We start from the raw sequence: 23,619 nt of genomic DNA on the forward strand, positions 1-23,619 counted from the left end.
GGAAAGACTTTTTAAATAAGACACTAAAAGCTTTACCCAAAAGGAAAGATTAACAAATGCGACCACATTCACCTGAAGAACCTCTGTCCATGGGCAGTCCCGAAATCATTGACAATCACCCCATGCACAGGAGGTACGACCAACAGGCCCCGTACTGAGGATGCCGGGGAACAGCTACGAGGAAAAGAGCAGTACCCCAAGGCGTGACAGTGGTCGGAAGGCTCCGACAGGCCCTGCACAAGACAAAATGCACCCAGCAAGTGGAAGTAGGAAAGGAGCCTATCTCATCAGAAGTCAAGGAAACACACTGAAAACACCTGACGAGAGCTGCTCCCCATCCGCCAAAGTGGTGGAAACTGTCGGTTCTGACAGGACCAAGGGACATGACAGGAGCTGCCCCCAGCCCTGGCAGAGTGTCGCCAGCTCCACCGGGACAGTCATTAGAGGAACAGACTGGGTGGAGCCCAGGGCGCTTTTAGGGCGATTAAACGGTTCTGAACGACGCTGCAGAAGACTCATGACGTCACACAGTGGTCAAATCCCAGGGAAGGTACCCACAGAGTGAGCCCTCGTGTAAACAACGGACTTTAGTTAGCAATAACACGTACAAGAAGTGCACGGCAGCGAGGCAAGCGCCCCTAGTGGGGACAAGGTGGGGACAGGGCATGCGAGGACGCTGCACATTCCGCTCACTTTTTCTGTCAGCCTAAAAATTGTCAAAAAGTGAAGTCTGCTAAGCAGAAGAACAGACTGGCACTGTGGGGGGGGTGGACACTGGGCGCGCCCTGTGACCCAGCAGTCCCACCAGAGAACACGGACATGTGTGAGGACACACATAGAAGTGCTGGTCAGGCGGCCAAGTGCGGGAGTGGCCCACCTTCTCGTGGGCTGGTGCATGAGCAGACAGGGGTGTGTCCGTGCAGCGGATGCATGGAGCCCTGCAGGCCACCGACTCCAGCTGGAAATGAGAGGCCAGCAGCAGGCCGAGGGGCACTCCCCGGCTGGTGGTGCATAGACGGCTGGCGGTCAGGGCCAGATCGCAGGTGGAAGAAACAAAAGGCTGCCTGTGTTTGATTCCATTTGTGGGGAATCTGCCCCCAGGGTGTAAACGGGCTGCTGAGGGCTGCTGAGGGCTGCTGACAGGTGGGGACAGAGCGGGTGGCACCCAGGCTTGGCGGGTGAGGGTCACACAGACGCGAGCTTCACTGTCATTCCTTATAGCACTTTAGGAGTGAGGCACATTCCTGCATGTTACATTTTACAATAAAATAAGAATAAAAAAATAAGAAGAATGCATTTTGTTCTATGGTTTGGTTTATTCTATTTACCTCAAGGCACGAGTCTCCAGCCACTGTCACAACTCCAAGTCCCAGCCGTGGTGGGCACCTCAGCATTTCTGGGTATGTTGGCTGGCTGGCCACAGCCTCCAGGGCCCACGCTGAGGCTGTCACCCCACGTCACCTGGCCTGGTGGGCCTTTGGCTCGGCCACTGAGCCAGCAGTTGTCAGGTTCTGTGGGGTGGGGTGGGGGGAGCTCCAGTGCCCTGGAGGACCTGCCATCCCCGTGTGGAAACTGCCATTCGGCACCCTCACTGTGTGCCTGGGCTTCCCTCCCACATACGCAGACAGAGGGTGACTAATGGGGTGTCCCTCCCACCCCATGGGCCCCACGGGTCCCCGGCACCCGCAGTGGGAAGCCTGTGTTGGCCAGAGGAAGCAGCAGGCGGGCGCGAGCTGAGCTGATCAATAATTAATCTGAACATTAAAAAGCGTTTTCTTTGCCTGACAGGAGCTGATTGCTGAAGTTGTCCTGGAGTCCCCAAGTCATTTTTCTCCCCGCTCCTCGTATGAAAACGCATTGTCCTCCTGCTGACAGCGTGGGTCGGGGTCCGAGCTACAGCAGGTGCCACCCGCAGCAAGGTCCCGCCCCACGCAGCCTGGGGCCGGCACCCTAGCCCCTCACTCCACCTTCCTCTCGTCGCGCCCCTCACACCGCCTCCCTCCCTCACTGCTGGCTCCTGCCCTGGCCTGGCCCAGCTCGGCTCCATCCACACCCCCCAGTGCCCAGTGCACACTGCCCTGCCCACCTCCATGGGAGTGGCCCCTCTGGGGGACCCCGCTAGCAGCAATGCTCGCCATTTGGCCACCTGACCTCCGTGCAGGGCCACGGCCCCACAGCGCCCCGAGCCCGGGCTCCCGTCTCACCTCCTCTGGACACATCTCCCTGTCACAATAGTGGTGTCATCACTATTCGCAGTCAGGCCCCCGAGTCAGAGCGCAGTGACCCTGCCTGTCTGACTCCAAGTCTCAGGTTCTTGGGGAGGCGCCAGCCTGTTCCTTACTGTCGCTGGGCCTGTCAGGTCCCCCATGGTCTGGACCACCCATGTGGGCATCCTTTTCTGACTGGGCCGAGCCCAAGACAACCCCCTGTTAAATACCAAGAAGTGACCTGAATGTGTCCCAGGCAGGAAGCACCAGAACTCCACCAGCAGCCCTGAGGTGGTGGGGGGCGGGGGGAGACCAGGGGCGGGCAACAGGTGGGGGTGGGGCAGGGCAGGGGGACAGGCAGCAGGGACTCTGGACAGCACTTCTGCTCTTGGCCCCTCCACTGAAGCAATGAGATGCTGGGTGGGGATGGGGGGACACAGATAGAGGGGAGGGGAGCACAGAGCAGGTGCTAAGACCCACAGGCTCATTTGAAATAACTCAGGCGTGGGAGGTCAGTCACCTCGTGAACACCAGCTCAAGAAGGCATTGAAGACAGTGTCATGGAGACGCCCAACCCCAGCCAGCTTGAATCTGACCCCTTAACCCTGGGCCTTTCAGCTGCCCGTCCTGCAGGAACCAACCTCGTGCTCACAGTGGCTTCAGTCTTCCAAACATCCCCACATTCCAGCCTTGAGCAATAGGAAAGAGCAGTGACAAGCACGCCCATTACACAGATGATAAAACTGAGGAAAAAACTGAGGTCAAGGGAGACAACACAGCAAGTCATTACACACACCCCCGCCCATACACACACCAAGGTGCCTGATCAAGCCGAGGAAACCTGCTCCTCTGAAGGAACAGGAGATCCCTGGCAGTGGGAAGTGACTGTGGTGGGGGCAGGACTCACTGGGCACCTAGTGTGGGGTTGCCCAGGGCCTGGCACGGCACCACCAGGCCCGCAGGGGCCGCAGGCCGACGTTGCCATCCACAAGTGCAGCCTGAGTCCATCTCAGGACTCAGCTCTCCATCCCTGTCTCCCGGCTGCAGCTGACACCTGGCTCTGGCAGCCCTGCTTCCCTCACCGTCCTCCCCAGGGGTCCTCCTCCCACACCCTGTCCCCAGCTCTGAAATGGCCTTTCTGCTCCCCATTGCTGCTGCCAAAGGTCTTTGCTCCCACGTCCCTCAAACACACCAGCTCCTCCCAAGTTCATGGCTGAGGACCCCCTTCTTGCTCCCCTGCTGGGCATACACTGATCCCTGGTCACCATCACTCCCTGATGGCTTCAGCATCTGAGTCACTCACTGCTATGGGCTGGATTGTGTCCCCCAATTTCACGTGTTGAAGTGCTGACCCTCAGGACCTCAGAATGTGACTGAGAGGGGATTAAGGTGAAATGAGGTCACGGGGGTGAGTCAATAATCCAGTCTGACTGGAGCCCTTCTGAGAAGAGGCGATCAGGACACAGGCACGCAGAGGGACAACATGCGAGGACACGGGAGAAGATGGCCATCCACACGCCCCAGGGCAAGGCCTCAGGAGGAGCCAGCCTTGCCCACACCTAGACCTCAGACTGCTGGCCTCTGAAATCATGAGAAAATCAACTTCTGCTTTCAACCCACCAACCTGTGGTATTTGTTAGAGCAGCGCAAGCAGACCAGTCCGACGCTGAGTCTCAGCATCCACGCAACGGTCTGTCCACCTGTGCGCCGCCCCCTCTGCTCCGGTGATAATCGTCCCTCCCACAGCTGCAGCCTGGGCCCTGTCATCACCAACAAGCCCACCCGTCTGGCCCCTGGCTTTCTGCATCCCCCCTCAGGCGACCACCCCCACAGTGCTCACGCTGGCCCTCCACGACCCTGACAACTCCCCTCTGTCCCCACCAGGACATACAAGTTACTGATCCCTCCCTCCCCATGAGGCCACCCCTTGTCACCAAGTTGGAGCCTGTGGCCATCTGGATAACTGCTCCCTTGCACTCTCCTGCAAAGACTCTTGTCCTCCCGCCATAAGCACCGTGACCCTGGGCAGGACACATATGCATATGCCAGGTGTAGGCAGCAGGCCCCCAAGACTGTGGTCCTCGAGAGCAGGGCCTGAGGTGAGCGCCATGTCTGTTCTACCCTCTGCTTCGGACAGCTTCCGGCTGGACCACAGTGGGGGCCAGCGCAGCTCGAGCCAGTCCCACTGAGCTGGGGCTGCTGGGGAGGCTGGAGCGTGTGGGCAGGGTTTCAGAGAGAAGGGCCTGAAGGGCGGTACAGGGTTCCCCAAAAGTTCTTGGCCAAGAGCTGGGTTTTGCCTGCACGGGATAGGACACAGTGTCCTTGTTCCAGGCCAGCAGCGAATGGAGGAGTTAGAGGCTGAGCAATGCTGGACGATGGTGGCATGCCAGACCACCCAGAGCACAGGGACTAAGTCAGTGCCCTGAGCAAGTAGCTGACACACCAGATGGCCACTCTTCACAGGAGACCTATCCTACACTCACCCTAACAGACACCAAGCCCCACAAGGCCACAGGGCACACCAGTTGGGGACAGTTTGACCAAGTTAGAGGCTGGGGAAACCCCCAGAGCTGCCTCCAGACCTGCCTTAACAAAGAACTGAAACCAAGCTATACAAGTTCAGATGAGCAGCTAGTAACCGAACAGCCTGTGAGACAAAAATCCACACCTTTCACAGAAAGATAACAACTCCAGAGTTGCTATAGTGTAATATCTACAATGTCCAGCTTGCACTAAAAAATTAGTAGGCAAACAAAGAGATGGAAAAATTACTTTAAAAATAGATATTATAAATATGTCCAGGGTTTGAAAAAAGTATTAAGTGATTAGTTATGGAACCTCACGGGGGGAGATGGAAACTATAAACCAAAACAAGATGGTAATTGTAAGACTCAAAAATACAATCTCTAAAATTTTTAAAAATCACTGGGTAGGTTTAACAACAGATTGGAAGTTGAAGAAGAGTCAGTACACTTGAAGGTGGATCAATAGATATCATTCAACCTGAAGGCTAAGGAGATCAGATTTTTAGAACATGAAAAGTATCTGTATTAAGCAGGTCTTTTTATTCGGATATGTTGATATCTAGGTCTTGCTGACCCTGGAGAGACTGCCCCTCCCAGCACCAGCCAATTCCTAGACATAATAAATGACTCAAGCACATCTTTCGTGTACAAACCAACCAATCGAGGGCTCACACCCCAACCACCCCCTTGATCAGGCTCTCCTACTCTGGATCACTCTCCCTCTGCCCTAATCACCCCACAACCAGGACCCAGACATAAGGGACAGCCCAGGAGCCCCAGAGCCTGCTGAAATTATCCAAACAAGGCAGTTCCCGGCCTGCTGACCTTGTCTGGCTTTTCTCATGGAAACCACATTAAAGGCTCTTGCCCACGGTGCCCCCCTTTTGCCTCCTGACCGACCCTGGTGCTTCCCCGTGTGGCTCTGCATGGCATGGCATGCCCCTTTTCTTAGGAACTGTGAGGAACAAACTCTCTCTTCAATTATGTCTTCTCCTGATCTGGTGGCCTCACTGTACCTGAAGAATAATAAAACCTACACTTTAATACAGTGCTTCAATGGCCTGAGGTGGCATAAGATACGTGTAACTGAAATCAAGGAAAGAAGAATGACAAGGAGCAGAAAACATATTTGAAGATATGAGGGTCAAATACTTTTGAAAAGTATTGAAGAAAATGTTAATTACAGATCTGAGAATGTCAACCAACCACAAAGAGGATGAATACAGATACACACACAAGCACACGCTCACACACACCTGCGCACACACACACCTCAGCACATCATGGCAAACCACTGAAAAGCAATGATAAAGAGAAAATGTGAAGAAACCAGAGATGAAGAACACAGGTAACACTGCTCCTGCAACTAGCCTGCTCTCTCCCACACTATCAATTTCTCCCTCTCTATTTGTTCATTCTGTTGACATACAATTATTTCTTAATATTTCCCTCCTTCCATCCACATCTCTTCAGTGTTGCCCCCACTTCTCCAGTCTCCTTCCTTGAAAGGGATTACCTTCCAAGATGATGACAATGACGATGACAGTGACCACAGAGATGACAATGATGATGACGATGGTGGTGATGGTGATGATGATGATGATGATGGTGGTGATGGTGATGGTGATGATGATGGTGATGGTGATGATGATGGTGATGGTGATGATGGTGGTGGTGATGGTGGTGATGGTGATGGTGGTGATGATGATGGTGATGGTGATGGTGATGGTGGTGATGGTGATGGTGATGGTGGTGGTGATGATGATGGTGGTGATGGTGATGATGATGGTGATGGTGGTGATGGTGGTGGTGATGGTGGTGATGGTGATGGTGGTGCTGATGGTGATGATGGTGATGGTGGTGCTGATGGTGATGATGGTGGTGATGGTGATAGTGGTGATGGTGATGATGGTGATGGTGGTGATGGTGATGATGATGATGATGATGGTGATGGTGATGGTGATGATGGTGATGGTGATGGTGGTGATGGTGATGGTGATGGTGGTGGTGATGGTGATGATGATGGTGGTGATGGTGATGATGATGGTGATGGTGGTGATGGTGATGATGATGATGATGATGATGGTGATGATGATGGTGATGGTGGTGATGGTGATGATGGTGATGGTGGTGCTGATGGTGATGGTGGTGCTGATGGTGATGATGGTGATGATGGTGATGATGGTGGTGATGGTGATAGTGGTGATGGTGATGATGGTGATGGTGGTGATGGTGATGATGATGATGATGGTGATGATGGTGGTGATGGTGGTGATGATGGTGGTGATGGTGATGATGGTGGTGATGGTGATGATGGTGGTGATGGTGATGATGGTGGTGATGGTGATGATGGTGATGATGGTGATGATGGTGGTGATGGTGGTGATGATGGTGGTGATGGTGATGATGGTGGTGATGATGATGGTGGTGATAGTGATGCTAATGACAGGGACAATGCTGATGACGACAATAATGATACTCATCTTTTATTAGGCACGGACTGCATACTAGGTACTTACCATACATCAACTCCTTTGATTCCCACAACCATTCAGAAAGGTGAATGGCATTTCCTTCCTCTATGGGGACACAAACAGACTCCTTGTAATGTAATGACATGTTCACCTAAGTGGACAGGCCCAGAGCTGGAACCAAGCTGGAAGCTCAGGCCGAGCCCTGCAATGGTCATAGTGCTGGAGTGCATAAAACACTTGTCACCGTTCTCTCATTCTGAGAATTCTGAGCCAGTGTGTCCTGGGGACCCTTTTACAGATGAGGAAAGCAGGCCCTAAGGGGCTAAGTGATCCAATAAAAGTCAATGCTCCCTCAGCGAGTGGCAGGTATGAGAGGCAGGCTGATGTCCAGGTAACCGAAAACTGGGAGCTTCAGAATAGCAATCAGAAGCATCCTTACCCACCGTGCAGTGTCTGGGCTGGGGTCTGACTCTGGCCCATCGGCACCAGGCTCCCCACCCTATGTCCCTGTCCCTTCTGGCAGACCTCCAGGTCCATCGATGGGCTCAGGTCACAGCCCAGCCCAGGCTGCAGTACCAACAGCAGACCTGGAAAGAAGGAGCAGGGTCAGGGGTACCTGAGCGGGGGCCTCATCCAACATCCACCTGGGATGCCCAGCGAGCCGTGAAATGGTTAAGGCTGTCCAGCCCCTCCGAGTCAGCTCATTATCATTCCTAATACAGATCGATACTCACCAGCATCTGACAAAGCCAGCAGCCCTCGCCCCTGCCCTCCACAACATGAAAGACCAGCTAAGCCTCTGTTGGCCAGGCTGCAGCCACGGATGCCCCTCCGCGGGCCTCATATCCATATTGCTCTGAATCAGATCGAGGGGGAAGATGCAAATCGATAGACCCCCATTGATCATCACTTCTCCCCTCCATCCCACTGACATTTTGTCACCCCTCCCCCGCAGCCCGCTGGGCTAATGGGGGTCTCTGCCTCCCCCGTAGGTGGGGGGCCTCTTGGAAGGCCCTGATTGCTCTGAGGCCCTGGGCCTCCATTGCAGTGAGGGGCTGCCAACACAACATATGCTGCACGCCTGCCGGCTTTGTCTGCAATAATAAAAACAGGATTTCTCTTCCATTTCAGCCCTGAGTCCAATTTATCAAGCCTGGCGCTGATAATCTGCTTCTCCCGTTGGCGCCTGGGCTTGGGGATAAATAGGGACGCATGAACGTAGAATTACCATGATCAGATCTCTCTGGGCCAGGAACAAAAACCACATTAGGCCCCTACAATGCGTCTCCATCATCGCAGACATACAAAGGGGCTGAACGGAAGGGGGAGGCCCAAGGTGCAGTGCGCAGTCCTTTCACCGTGAGACAGAGGGGGGCGCAGCGTGGGGTCCCAGGCCAGGCTCCCTGGGGCAAGTCACCTGCCACCCTGTGCCTCGGTTTCCCACTGGGGACACCTACCTCATGGGGCTGCTGTGAGCACCCAAGGAAAGCCTGACGTGAAAGGCCTGACCTGGTGTGCAGCAGCTGCTCAGTAAACGGCAGTCCCTGCAGCCACCTTTACCAGAGTGGCCACACATGGAGGTGCTGCACTGGGCACATGTCGCATCATACTGCAGATGTCACACTGATGCAAAGCATTTGGAACTGGGCTGGCAGGTGTACACTCCAGGAGCAGCCCATCTACCCCGAGGTGACCCCTGCAAACCAGGTGGCAGAGGCCCGTGCGAGCTTCAGCAGGGTTCCGGGCAGACGGACGCCCACCATGTCGTGAGTCCATGGTGGCTCCATGGAATGTCGTAACAAATGCTCGAGACAGGCAGCCCACACCAGCCGGAAGTTGATCAGACACCACAGACACTGCACAAGTAGGGTGGTGACCATCACTCCCTGGCATGTTAGAGCCCGCAGGAGCCCACAGCCCGTCACGCATGCCGCCTGCCCCTGAACTCAGTCAGCTCCACCAAGGGACTGACTTTGGGAGCAGGTGGATCTAGAGAGAACACTGTGAGAGCGGGTGGCAGCACACGGAGTTGGGGCTCCATGGGGACGTAGGGACGTGGCCCCTCCAGGAAGGGACAGGGCCTAATCCCCCTTTAGCATGCAGCGGGGAGGCCCACCCTTGAGGCCACTCCCAGGAGACCCGATTGACGCCCCATGGACAGCCCCTCTGTGTGTCCCATTGTTCTCCCCCCCCCCCGTGACAGAAGGACAGGCCTCCCGGCACACTTCAATCTAAATGTAGATGCAGGTCGAGCAGGGCCCTCGATCGTACCATATGGTCCTGCACTCCACTCTCCGGAGGGCCTGACGGGGAGGAAGGAGCATGCCGGGCCGCGGAAGTTCCTGCCCAGGATTATTAGGCGAGGGCAGCCAGGGCCACAGCCAGGGCTCAGAGGGAGGCAGCACAGCACACGACGGCCACCTGGAAGGGGCGCCCGCTGCCTCCCCAGGCCCACAGGCCCTCACAGCCAGCCACCTGGGGCTGAGGAGTGGACAGGCCTGTGGGTCCGTCCCCCTGGGAGGAAGCCCCACTGCTGCCCACTGCCTTCTCTCTGCGTCATCGTGGGCCCCGCCCTGCTCCCTGCCGCTCCCAGTAGGAGGCAGGGTCAACCCCTGGAACAAGAACCTGGCAGTGTGGCCGCCAGACAGGCATCGGGGGCACAGTGCCGGGTAGGTCTGGGGCCCGTACAGTGGTCAGAGCACAGGCTCCAGAGCCCAGGAGCCAGACAGAGCTGGTTCAGGTCCCAGTCGTGCGTGACTTGCTCGAGGAACCGTAACGTAGCTGCCCATGTTTACTCCTCCACAAAGGGGCAAACAGCCCTGCAGCGGCACCTGCCCTTAGGGTGGCAAGGGTCACGTGAGCTGGAGGACTGGCACACTGCCAGCACACAGGAAGCTGTCACCATTAGCCGGCCATACCTTCGATCCAAACACCCGCCAGCAGCCAGGGGATGGAGAGCCAGGATCTGGGACCTGTGGGAGTCTCTTGTAGCCACTGGCTGAGGTTAGGGAGGGACTCAGAGACCATGATTTGGGCCCAGCCGTGCTGCCTCCCTCCCTCCCTCGCCTCCCCTGCCTGCATGCCACCTGGGCAAGGCGCCCAGCCTCTCAGAGCGTCCAGCCGCCATCCATACATCATGCCCATGGTGTCATGAGAGGGCCTGATCTTCACCCTGTTAAAGTCCCCAGGGGCTCCCCATTGCCTCTGGACTGAAGTCCAAGGCCGCTCGGCCCGGCACCCGGCTCCCTCCCAGGCTCTCCACCCTTCTCGCCACCACCATGACTCGGGGGCCGTGCTCCAGACGTGCTGAACCGTTTGTTCTTCCCGAGCAATCCAGATCTCCATGCTACTCTCCAGTTACCTCGCTCTCCGGCTCTGCCTGGGAAATGCCCATGGATGCGGCAAAACCCAGCCCAGAGCCCCCTCCTCTACTCCTCGATGAAACTGTCCATTATCCTCACAAGTAAAGCTAAGTCACAGCTCCTTCTGAGCCCCCTGGTCTCCTCTCTGACTAACCTGGGCTTAGTCAGAGAGGAGACCAATGTGACCCTCAGCTCAATCCTCCTTTCTGGGCAGTGCTCCCAGTTCACCAGCCCCATGGCTGTTGTAAGAGCTGCTGTGTTAGTGCAAATGGCCCTGCTGCCCTGGCCTCAGCTGATTGGTCCTGAGAGAGTCACCTGATTCAAGTTGGGCCAACCAGAGCACTTTGCCAGGACTACTGGAACTAGAATGGGGAATGAAAAGTCAGTCTCTCTCTGATGACCACAGTTGTAAGGTATAAAATGCAGGAGCCTCCAGTCACATGTTTGCCACACTGTGGAACAACCACTAAGAGATCTGAAACCCAGCTTGGAACACAAGAGGCCGAGAGTTTCTGGCAGACCTTTGGGCCCAGGTCCCAGTGGCCCCTGAGGCCCAGCTGCCTCCTGATTTTCCCAACCTGGGGGTTCAACCATCCTTGGATTCCACATGATGCCCAGGTCTGGCCCAGGAAACCCTTCAGCCCCTCACAGCTCCTGTGAGTATTTCTGTCCTTGTCCCTGGGGACAGCAAGGGCCCCTCCCCTGCTGCCAGCCCCATAGGGTGATTCACCTGGGCTTTCACTCACACAGGCTCTTGCAAGACCCCGGAACTAAGGTGTATTTTTATTTTTATATTTTCTTTTTAAAAAAGACTCCCCAAAATTGCATAAGCTTCAGGCCCCCATGGGACCCGGCCACGGGAGTCCGCAGAGAAGCAGGACTCTGCCCGTGTCCTTCTCTCAGCCTGGCGCCCAGCACAGGAAGTGTGGACATGACCCCATCTGAGTCCCCAGTGTCCTGCAACTAATTTCATGCTTCCTAGCCTGGCCCCCTCCAGCGTGGGGACTCTGCAGTTGGCGGCATTTGCAGGTCCTTTTACGGCCATCTTCTAACAGAAACATGTCGTTTGCAAGGAGCCGGACGTGCTCCCACAGGCCCGGCCTGTTCCTCATGGTAGAGCTGTGTCTGCCGCAGGCCTACAGTGGCCATTTCAGGCCACTGCTCCCAGCAGCCAGGGAGCCTCCCTCTCTGAGGTGTCCCTGTGGACGCCCCTTGCCCTGGTTGGTGAAGGAGCCAAAACCCGCTCCCCCAGCCCCCTGGCATCATGGTACGAAACCATCATGCTCACCAGGGCTCCAGCCACTGAATCAAACACTAAGAAGCTCCCCTAATTTCTCTAAGACAACATTAGCCATTCCAAATGAAACGTAAATGTCCGTAAGACTTCGGCTGTCTGAAAGCCCAGGAGAGCTAGGCTGGGAAATGGTGACTTATCGTGTTTGCCGAGGAGGCCACGCCAGGCGCGCAGCGACCTTGTGACGTGGAAAGAGAACGAGCCCCCGCAGCTGGCGAAACCATTCACCCCGCGGCGCCCCCGCAGGTGTGGGGACAGGCCTCTGGGTCCGTCGGAGCAGTTCATGGACGCTCGCCCTTACTCAGCACGCAACTCTCATCCTGCAGGCAGAGGCCGCGTTACCCCACGGCAGCGGCCGTCTGGGACACGTCGGCATGAGCAGTTTTGCTGTCACCACGTCTGACCCCACCATGGCTCCGCGTCCCAGACATTCCTAACCCAACTCACAGGTGAGAAAACAGGCCCCAGAGAGTCTGAGCCAGGTGGGACCTGAAGCAGGCCTGTGTGACGGCTACACTGCCCCATAGCGCTGTCCCCACAGACGGGGTGATGGGCAGCAGATGGGGCTCCAGGACTCTGCATGCTGGCATCCATCGGTAACGGTCAGGTAATACCCCCCTTAGCCCGACTTGGTCAGGGAAGGACGGGAAACTTGCCCAAGTTCACACAGCAAGGTCGGGCTGACCTGACCTCAAGCCTAGTGCCCTCTCTTTGTCCCCAGGCTGGCAAAGGGTAGGGTGGTGTTTGGTGAAGGGTGATTTCCCCCAGGCATCTCCCCAGCCATTTACAGAACCCTCTGGCTTCCTGGAACCCCCACCCTGTGCGCCAACAGCTCTGCAGGCTCAGCGCATCCGTAATGTCCACCCAGCAGTCCCCAGCTGGCCCCACAGGAAAGGGGTGGGCAGGACTGCAGGGCCCAAGAGCCTGCCTGGGCCTGCTTTTCACCTGCCTGGCTGGCTGCAGTGTGTCCAGGTCATGCACAGACGTGGCAGGGCAGGGCTTGGGCCCTCGGTGGCCAGGTGGCTGCTGCAGAGGTGCTTCTGAACCCCACAGCGCAGTCTCCCAAGTCCCCCAGAGTGGGGTTTGGGCTCAGGCTGGCAGACCCACTTCACACTCAGCTCTGAGCCTGAGCCAGGCCACCATCCGCCCTCACCTGGGGAAAGGAGGCGAGCCCACCTACAGCACGGGCTGACGGGAGGTGAGTGAGGCCTGCCCACTCGGGCTCTGCCAATGCTCCCGCCCACCCACAGACTCCACCATCAGGGAGCACGTCCTTCCGTAGCCTGGGGCTCACGTGCCACCAACAGCCCAGCAGCCCCCAGGAAGAGAACGTCAGCCAGCGTCTGCCAGCACCACTAGACCCTGCCTGACCCCTCCCTCTTGGATACCTCCTTCTCCTGGCTGGGGCACCTGGTGCTTGGGCAGAGACCCCAGCTCCCTTTCTGGCCCAGGAGTCTGCACACACCATTGGTCACATTTTCCCTGTTCCCTGCCCAGAAAACAGGGCTGAAGCCACATGGGTAAGCCCCTCTAAGGCAGTAGCCTGAGCCTGGGGTCCCCGGATGCTGGAAAAGCCAGGCCAGATCAGGAGACCCCAGACCTGAGGCCGACTGTCACAGTATGAGTGGGTGGGTCTGAGACAGGGCGCCCCTCACCCACGAAATGGGGTTAAGAAGCTCACCTGGCTGGTTAGGGCTCAGCTGAGGGCATGCGGCCGAGCAGCTGCCTGTGGACAGGCTCCCACCATGCGTCACTGTTCCTGGGTCACCTCAGACCACATGCCTCCTTAGTGATCAAGGTCTTGCCCATCACAGCTGACGTCCTACCTCCGGGCCATAGCCCCTTGCCCAGACCTCCCTTCCAGCACATTCCCCTCCCAATCCACCCTTGGAGCTTCCTGCTGAGGCTGAGGGAGGGGCCAGGACGGGATAAGCTCGTGAATCCGAGACATTCCCGACAGTAGTCACAAGCCCCCTTAGCAGACTGTGGTTGTGGGAAGGAAATGGAAAATACGTGTTCACGCAGCAGGGCTGAAACCCAGAGGAGCGCCAGATGGAGGGGGCTTCCACGTGGAGATGATATACTCCTGACAGGGTGTGACCGTGGGCGGGCATCTGGGGTCTGTATCTCATTTAACTGCAGTGCAGCTGTAAAGTGACCTCGAGTTGTCCGGGGACTTGACTCCCGGGGGCTGGGTGGGGCAGATGCAGGCACCCCGGAGGGGTGGGGAGGGTCTGGGGAGCCAGTATTGCGCATTGCCGCAGGCCAGGGTCCCTCCTGCCTCCACAACCCTAGGGGTCCAGCAGCCCCCCAGTTCTTGAAGATCCAGCAGATCTGATGAGAGCACCCACCTCAGTTTCACCTGATTCCACCTGTGCTTGGCCTGGGAACAGTGGGGACCCACGAGCCAGCTTTCACGTGGAGGAAAGGGCAAGAAGAACGCTCCCGGGGCCGCCAGGGTCTCCACGGATTACCCAGTAACGGGGTGGCCAGCAGCTACACCACACACACACACACACACACACACACACACACACACACACAAGGTCACCAAGTCTCCATGGCAACGATCCAGGATGGCCCAGCCTGGTCAGAGAAGGTGAGGGCACTTGGGGGTTGGTGGCCAGCGGTGCAGAGGCAGCCTTGGCACGGCCTTGTGGAGGAGCCCTCCGGATGGTCAGTATGGAGGCAGGACTGGGCGTGGACCAAGCCGTCTATCCTCAGCAGGGTGACCCAGGGCAGGGGTCCAAGGGGCCTTGCACAGTGTGACATTAGCAAGGAAATGGGCTGAGTGGGTGCAGCAGGGGAGTAGAGCCGGAGGCCACAGGGAAGGTGAGGGAGGAGATGCCAGGCTCCATCGGTGTCAGCATGGGCACCCCCCAGCCGGCCAGTGCTGGCTCCAGGGGCCCTGAATCTGCCAGGACAGGAGCCACGTACTCCCTGTCCCAGATGGCCCAGGACAACCAGCCTCGGTCAACGCCACCTGCCATTCCCTGACTTGACTCGCGCCACGCCCCGTGTGCCAGCCGTGACTCTGTGGGCTTGCCATTTGGAGGCTGATGGGCCATCCCTACCTGGCTCACGTGCCAAGTCCCAGGCCTCGCAAACAGGTGTGGAGCCCAGTCACCAGGCCCCTCGAGGCCCTGTCCTCCCAGGGCCCGGCCACCCCGTGAGGCAGCGTTCACCAGCCCGGAACCTGGGCATCTTGGAATGGCCACGGGGCGTGTTCACAGCATGGACACCAGCCAGTACCACCTGAGTGCTTTCTCCCAGCCCACACCCTCGCTCCTGCTCAGCTCGTTTCAGCAAACGGTTGTGGGGCTCTTGTGTGCCAGACCCAGGACTTGGGGTTGGGGTCCTGGGCCCCAGGCTCACAGAGGAGCCATCTCAGGGCCCGGACAGGGGCACTTCCCCAAATATGCTCAAAGATTAATGTGGGCAGAGAAAGGAAGCTTCTTCTGCCACCACCCCCAGGCCTGTCCCTGATACCCAGGGCACCCCAACTCCCTAACACCACGCATGGGAGCTGTTCCCAGGCACAGCCGCTGGGAGGCAAGGTTGGGGGCTGAGGGCCCCGAGTACAGGTTCCTTACCAGCTCAGCCAGGTGGGCGGGAAGGTCTTTTCCAATTACTCAAGCACGAGAGTCTGGTTTCCATGTCAGAGAACACATATGTCATCATTTTTATCTCTTCTGTCGGGGCCCGGGGAGGCGGCGCCACTCAGAACAGTCAGAGCCAGGACTGAGGCCACCATGAGCCGGACTCCCAGTCAGGTGGGCTTGCCCACAAGGTGCCCCCTACACCTGCTGCTCCCCACACCCACTTACCCCCCACCCGCTGACCCCACACCTGCTGCCCGCCACACCCGCTGCCTCCCACACCCACTGCCCCCCACACCCACTGCCTCCCACACCCGCTGCTCCCCACATACATGACCCCCACACGCACGGCCCCTGCGACAACCCACTGCCCCCCGCACCCTGTGCCCCCCAGCACTGCAAACCCCCCCGTGCTGCCACTGGCAGTTTGCTCCCAGGGCCCAGCTGCCTTATGTTCCTTGCTCTCCTCCAGAACTCTGGAAGCTCTGCTGGGCCCAAATACAGATAGGAACACTGAGTCTGGGGCAGCACGTGAGGGAGCCCATGACCCCCTGCGGTCAGCACTTGGATCTGTACCTGCTTTACAGCACAGCCAACTCCCTGTCCGGCACCCCTCCCTCCAGAGGACCTGCCACAGAGCGGGCTTCTTGCCTTGGAAACACCCCTTCACCCAGCCCTTCCTGGGGATGGTAGAGCTCCAGCTGCCCCAAGAGACAGAGGGACAGCAGCGTCTGGCCGCATGCACAGGCTACCCCAGCCAGAGCTGATGAGCTGAAATGGACTTTGTGTCACGAGCCCGTGGCAGCTTCCTCCTGGGCTCCTCCTGTGTCCTGGACGATGAAGGCAGCTGGCTGGAGAAGGCCCCCAGGAGGCCTTGGGGCTGCCGCCTGCAAGGGAATGTGCCCACCCGGGGGGCCCCTGAGCCATCCTTGGAGGAGCAGTCCGCCTCACCCCAAAGCCAGCACCACGTGGGGCCAAGTCAGTGGGGCCAAGTCAGTGGGGCCAAGTCAGTGGGGTCAAGTAAGGGGGCCGTCCGCCTTCCCAAAGGGCTATAAATCCCGTTGGAATGATCCCGGGGCCCCATCCAGCCCTGTACACAATCGGAAGGGGAGTGACCGTGTCATTGGCCTGCCAGGGGCTGAGTTATTTATTTATGAATGCAGAACCCAGACCCAGAGACAGGCATCCACAAGTTAACTCCCTCCTGCCCACTGCCTCGTCACCGCTTTGTCCAGGACCAGGCAGGAAGCTGACAGTGCACTTTCACCTTTGGGCTGGAGCCTGTCACCATGCTGCCTTATTCATGACAGCCAGCCCGGGTCTGCCCCCAGCGTGGGCTCCTGGCTCCATGGATGCGAAAGGCACGAGCTGCTCTCAGAGAGGCTGGAATTCCGAAGGGAGGGGCAGCCACTTGTGTTATTGTTGTGGTAGGGGCGGTGGCAAGGTGGTCCCCATTCCGTGACACCTCCAAAGAAACCCTGTGTGTAGCCCTGGCGTGGTGGGGGGTAAGGAGGGGCAGCTGCGGAACCAAAGAACACGCTCCTTCCTGCTGAGTCTCCCCAAGAGAGGACAGGCCATCAGATGGCACTTCTGCCACCTGGTCCTCCCAGAAGGAGCCCCCTCCAGTCTGCGCTCAGCCTCCAGCCCGCCCAGCCCGCGCTGCAGCCCACCCTGACTCCGCAGGCCCCTAACTGCACAGCAGGTGCTTAGTTAAGACTCATCACCACGCTCCCTGCTCCGGGCTCCAGGCTGGGCGCTGGCCATCGTGGCTGCAGCGATGACCTGTGAGCTCGGGCACCTGCTGAGACCTCTGTTGCTGTCACATTAGAGGGGGTCACAGAAGGACTTGCCTCCGATAGCATCCCTTGGCCTGTCATTAAATATTGATAAAAGGCGAGAGGGGACAGTGCTATGCAAATTAGGTATTGACCTTCCCAGGCAGGGCTGAGATAATGAGGGTCTGGGGAGAGTGGAGCTGGGGACGGCCCGTGCCAGTTTGCCTCAGACAGGGATGGACAAGGCCTTGGGTCTAGCAGGCCCTGGGGTCCGGGCCCCACAAGAACGGGGGGAGGGGAGGGACCAGAGCTGGCTGTCCAGCAGTCCAGCTTCCACGCTGGCTGAGAGAAGGCACTGCTACCCGGCCACCCCCAGGGACAGGGCCTCAGCCCACGCGACGGACGCACACACATCTGAGTCTGATTTCTGGCTCTGTGCCTACATGTTTCTTATTGTTACTTTTTTAAGTAGAAATATTTGATTTTACCTTAAAACAATTTGCATAGTAAATGTCTAAAACTGAGTGGAAACATGCATATTCTTGAAAATCCTTCTTGGAAAAAATCTCAAAGAACTGAATTACATGTCTACTTGAGGGAACAGTAAAGCTTAAATTTCCCAGAACGAATAAGCATTTATCTCTTTGGACTGAAAGGCGGCAGGTCCTATAGCCCTTTAGAAGGTGAGGCCGAAATCAGCAGAAGCTGCCAGTGGTGGCAGGAGACAGAGACGGTGGGTAGGTTGGAAGCTTCCCAGGCATTTCCTGCCCTTCCAATGAAAGGGCGAGCTTCCGGAACATTCCAATGGCCCAGCAGCTTTGCCTTGAGGGTGGCGCTGGGCACCCTCTGTGCTTGTGTCTTCTCACCCACAGAAAGCCCTGCAGCCTGTACCCAGCCTGTCACCCCATTTCCTCACTTGGCTGAGCTGGGCCAGTTTGCAAGGCCACATCTGCCGCAGGCTGTCCACCCAGGGGGACCCCAAGACATTGTGCCTTTAGCTTAAGAAACCATGGTCCATCCTTAATTCTGGAGAAATTCTGATGCAAAATGGTTCCTCTCCAAGTGTGGGCTCTTACAGTCAGTTTTCCAGAAACAGAAACAGATGTCCTGGTGGGATTTTCCCAGCCTAGCTCCATCCACATTGTGGTGGTGGTCGTGGCCAGCCTGGGAGACGACCCGGGGCCACAACTGTCATTTCCTCAGCCAACACTTCCCACCCCACCCCAGGACCCATGGTGAGATCATAGGAGATGTGGAAACTGAGGCCAGGCTCTCCCGAGAGTCAGACAGGCCGGCTTCCTTCCCATGGACCTGGGAGGACACCGTCCCCCGACGCAAAGGGAGGCCTGGGCAGGATACGCCTCTGTCCTGCCCTTTAGCAAAGCAGGGCGCTGTGGGGCTCCCACGGAGTAGACCACGGCAGGTCTGGGACAGGCCCTGAGGACCGAGTGGACCCAGCAGAAGGAAGATGGACAGACCCCTGCCCCGAGCAGCCCAGAGCTGCTGCATGGGACCCCCCAGCCCCAGCCTCCCTGGGTGTTCCAGTCACTGAGGTGTGGGCCCCGTTCGTCACTGCAGCCCAGCGCACACTCCTGACAGACAGACTTAGGGTGGGTGGCCGGGGGCACGGGGATGGGTGGGGGGCACGGTAAGCGGCCTGGCTCAGGCTGCCCCGCCATCCTCCCCACCCCCACCCCCACCCCCAGGGCCTGGAACCACGGGAGACAAGGGTTCTCCTGCCCTCCGCACCTGACAAGGAGGGATTTTGTTACTGGAAGGCCTGAAGAGCGATGGTCCTGTCCTCTGGGAAGGACTGATCGCTGGCCCCTCCATCAGGACAGAAGGAGCAGCTGGGCTGTGTAACGCCCTCCCCCCACCCCCCAGACACAATTAGAAACCCCATTGGCGAGTGTGGTGCTCACCGTGGGGGCCCATGCACCCCATGGGGCAGCAGATCTACTCCGCAGAAAGCCCTTTGCTTGTGCCCATCCCAGGGCTCAGCGGTCAGATGTGGCAAGGCCCAGTGGGGGCGGGGGGCACCGACCACTGACAGCCCCAGCACACCTAGGAGAGCCTGTAGCTCTGGGTCCCCACAGCTGATGACAGTGGTTCTCCCGAGTCATTACTGACCCTGCAGGTGCTAAAACCCAGCCTCCCTCCCGTCCCTCCACACTCCCAGCCCTGGTTGGCTGCGGGGGTGTGGGGGGTGCGCTTTCAGAGGAGGAGCAGGAGAGCAGTGACCCCCACCCGCTAAGCAGGCTGCTTGGCTCCCCCTGCACCCCCAGGGTGACAATGGGGGGTGCTATTTGCAGCCCAGTTCTGCTCCCCTCCCCCGTCCTTGCACTGGGGTCAGCTGCTGGCCAGACACTCCTTCCAGTTCATTCCAAGGTGTTAAGAGGCAGCCCAGCAGGGTGAGGTGGGAAAGGCTGGGTTCCATTAACCCTCTTGCCCCCACCTCAGTGCTGACAGCAGTTACCGCTCTCTGCTAGAAACCGCGCCACACGCCAGCCTTTTTCCCTGGCCAAGTGACTCTTACTGGTAGAAATAATTAGCTCAAAATGACACTGACAACAGCCAAAACTCCCATGGAAAAAGTAGCCTCTGGATACAACTTGACCAAAGCCTTCAGCTCACAGGTGAGAATGGCACCAGCAGGATGGTAAGGCTTGACCTCTCTCACTACAGAATGTGCTGGAAAGTCACAGGCGAGCAAGACTTACAGGAGATAGAAATGTTAACAAAGAAAGCTAGAAATGTGATTTCAGTTTTCTGTGTAGAGAACGGGTCGGGAAATCCATTGTCTGGAAGGCCAAATGGTGGCCGCAAAGACGTAGAGTCCCCACCCCAGAACTTGTGATGTGACCTTATGCAGACGTGATGAGCTTAAGGGTCTTGCAATGGGGGGTTAGCGGGGGCTTCCTAGGGCCCTAAATGCAACCCTGTGCATTGGCTCCATGGGAGATGGGGGCGGGTGGGCGTGTACAGGGGAGGAGGTGGCGTGAGCCACGTGGCCACCAGCCCAGGACCGCGGCAGCCCCCAGAGCTGGAAGAGGCAGGAAGGACTCTTCCCTTGCGCCTCCCGAGGGACGTGGCTCTGCTACACCCCGTGTCAGCCCCGTGACACTGAGCTCAGAACAGTGAGTGGGAACATTTCTGTGGTTCCAAGCTCCCAGTGTGTGGTGGCTTGTTACAGCAGCCCCAGGAAGCTAACACGAGGCGTGTTCTCCAGAAAAAGGTCCCATGGGGTCGCGTACAAGTTTCTGGGGCTGGGTCACAGGTCACCACAAGCTTGGCACCTTAAAACCACACCCGCTGAGGACTCTTAGGTCAGACGTCAGCCTGGCGTGACCGTGTCCTGAGCAGGCCGTTCTCATCTAAAGCCGGGGGAGACCACGGCCAAGTTTGCCCGGGTTTGGGCAGGACTCAGTTTCTCTGATGTAGGACGGAGGCCCAGCTCTCTCGTGGTGGGGCAGCGGGGGCCTGCAGCCGTGCTCGGCATCTTTCTCCTGCATCCAGTCCCTGAGTAGCTCTGACCCCCAGGAAGCGCCGAGGCCCACGAGTCATCACCTGCATGTGAATCCCCTTGTGGGTGGGGACCGTGGGGCCTTCCTGGAATCCTGCCCGCCATGTTGTGCTGATGAAAATATTCACAGAAATGGGGTCCAATAGCTCACAGACACATGGCCTCGGGTCGGAACAACAGGACACCTCCGTCTGGGCCGAGCCTGCATGGGCCCAGAGCAGCGGGGGCCTGGGGTCTGGGGCCTGGTGGTCCTGAGCACATGGCTAGGTCACATCTCCCCCAGAATCTCCCCTCGGGCTCCAACCCTCCCTCCCACCATCCCCAACTAGGTTCTCTGGGCCCCGCCCCGGGTCACCCTGGGTCCAAGCTGACTGTCCAGTCCTTGGAGGGCCTGGCTGCCCGTCCCAGTGGCACTCCACACACCCCGGGCCTTGGAGCCATGCAGGTTGGTGGGGGGGCCACTGTGCTGGGCTGTGCTCAGTCCCCTGGGGTTTGACTTGGTCCCCAAGTGGCTGCTATGGCTGACACGTGGGTGCTGGGTCTTGAGCCCTCAGCCCTCACAGGCCCAAGTCCAGCCACACCCCCGGGAGCAGCCCCAGCCTGGGCAGGTGGGATGACTCTGGCATGCTTCCTGTCATCTACTTGAGGCCCACATGGGGACTGTGCCCTGCCACCTGCGTTTATTGGCTGGCTCCCCCACATCTACCCCCCCTTACCTACTGTTACCCAGGGATGGCTCTGTAATTCACCACTTGCCCGGAGTCTCAGGGTGCAGTTCTGGGGGAGCCCAACAGAACTCTGACAGATTGGGTCCAGAAGGATGCAGCCCCCTTTACAGATGGAGAAACTGAGGCAGAGAAGAGAAATAACCCACCCACAACTACAAAACTGGCCATTTGCAGGAGTGGGTCTGGCTCTAGGACCACCTCTGCGTCCTCCCCTCCTGCTCCTCCCTTTCCAAGCCCTCCTCCCATGGCTCTGCACCCTCCCCGGGTCAGCCAAACTGAACGTCCCGATGTCCGTTCCCAAAGCAGCAGCCATGGTCAGCTCAGTCCTCCAGGCCCCAGACGCAGGCGTCAGGCTCACTGCCCCCCCAGCACCCGAGGCAGCTTCTCCCACTCACAATGGCAGAGGAAGGAGCCACTCACAGGCCGCCTGCAGAGAAGGGACCCTGGGTGTGACCTGGGGAGGGGGTGTCACTGCAGTCATTTCCTCATGCAAAGCCTGGAGGCCCCGAGGTAGGAAGGAAAGCAGCCCAGGTAGCAGCACAGACCCTCCCTGCTCGAGGTCCCGCCTGGTCTGACTCCCAGGGCACGCTCGGCAGGGTGCCTGGCTCTGACCACGGCCTACACGCACCTCACAGGGACTCCCAGGCCACTTGGCCCGGGCATATCCTGGGGTGCCTGGCCCAGCACCCATCCTGCCCAGGCAGCTGACTCTCCTGCCTCCTCCTCAGTTGCCAGGTGCACAGACCCCCATCGTGGGCTGCCAGCCACCCCCTCCAAATCCTGCTTCCTGGAATCTGGACTCCACCCTCCGAGCCCCAGGGCCCAGTCACTGAGCCCCCAGTGTTGTGGCCCCCTGGTCCAGATGGGGACCCTCCCTGAGCACTTCTGACGTCCTGCGGTCCGACAGCAAATAGCACCGGGGACGTCTGACTGCTGGGAAGGGCAGGCACCACTTCAGTTCATAGCGACTAAGCCCCCAGTCGGACCGTATTTCCACAGAGCTGTGATTAAGATGCTGGGGAAGCACTTACTGATGTCTAATTAGACCTTGTCGGGTTACTATGGAGACCCCTCAGTCTGACAGGAAGCTCGCTGTCCCGCCCTCTCCAGTGGGCTGTGGACAGAGGGAAGGCCGGAGCATGAGCAGGCCAGGGGAACATCTAACAAACTCCCGGGCTGTGGGAGGCCAGCTGGGCCGAGGCAGACAAAACAGCCCCTGGCACCTGTCAGCTTTCCTGAGGACATCCAGCCTCGCTGCTCCCTGGGGCCCCACCCAGCCCTCCAGAGTGGGGGGCATGGGGCTGGGGAGGGGCTGGACCTCGGAGCCCCGCTCCCCAACCTGGGGGGGGCACCTGGCCTCTCCCAGGGAACTTTTGCTGCCTGCAGCCTCCCACCCGTCCCCTGAGAGTGGGCTGGGTCACCGCATGCTGGCCGGCCACCAGCCTCAGCTCAGATGGACAGAGGGTGAAGGGCTGCAAACACCGGACCCTCCACAGGGCAGAGACAGGCCTTGGGCCGGGTCCTGTGTGGATTCAGCCCCTCTGGGCGCCCTGTCATGCACACCGAGAGGCCAGCCCCATGCCACAGTGTGACGCCTACACACGCTATGGGGCTGGAGGGCTGCGTGGGGACGAGTGCAATTTGGTTGATGAGGAGGCCGAGGCACAACCGCTCAGCCCGGACGAGAAAGGACTTGAACGTGACCTCAGTCTCAGGGCCCAGTTCTCAGGCTTCGTGACCAGGCCCAGTGGGGTCGGAGGTCGGAGGTGGGGGGCAGAGGGCACGTGGGGCAAGAGGGCAAGGAGCAGGAGGGGGCACAGTGCATGCCAGAGCGCCCTGTCCTGGTTCCCTGCCTGTTAATGCCAAGCACACTGGGCCCAGCCATTACTGTGTCCGTCCAGGCTGCCCTCCCTGGGCCCCAGGCTGCACTGGGGTCTTCTCTGGGTCTTCCTTGCCTCTGTCCTCCCTCTTAGGGCCCCGTCACGCTGGACCAGAATGGCCTGTGTGTGACTCCACAGGCTAGGGCTAAATTGAGCACCGCTGTGTTGGAAAAAATAATGAGTGGAAGGAGAGATGGATGAGAGGGGGGAAGGAAGGGCTAGATGGATGGAGGGGCAGTGGATGAGTCAGTG

This window comes from Rhinolophus sinicus, linkage group LG03 (genome assembly GCF_036562045.2).
Source record: "Rhinolophus sinicus isolate RSC01 linkage group LG03, ASM3656204v1, whole genome shotgun sequence".
Classification (NCBI taxonomy): Eukaryota; Metazoa; Chordata; class Mammalia; order Chiroptera; family Rhinolophidae; genus Rhinolophus; species Rhinolophus sinicus.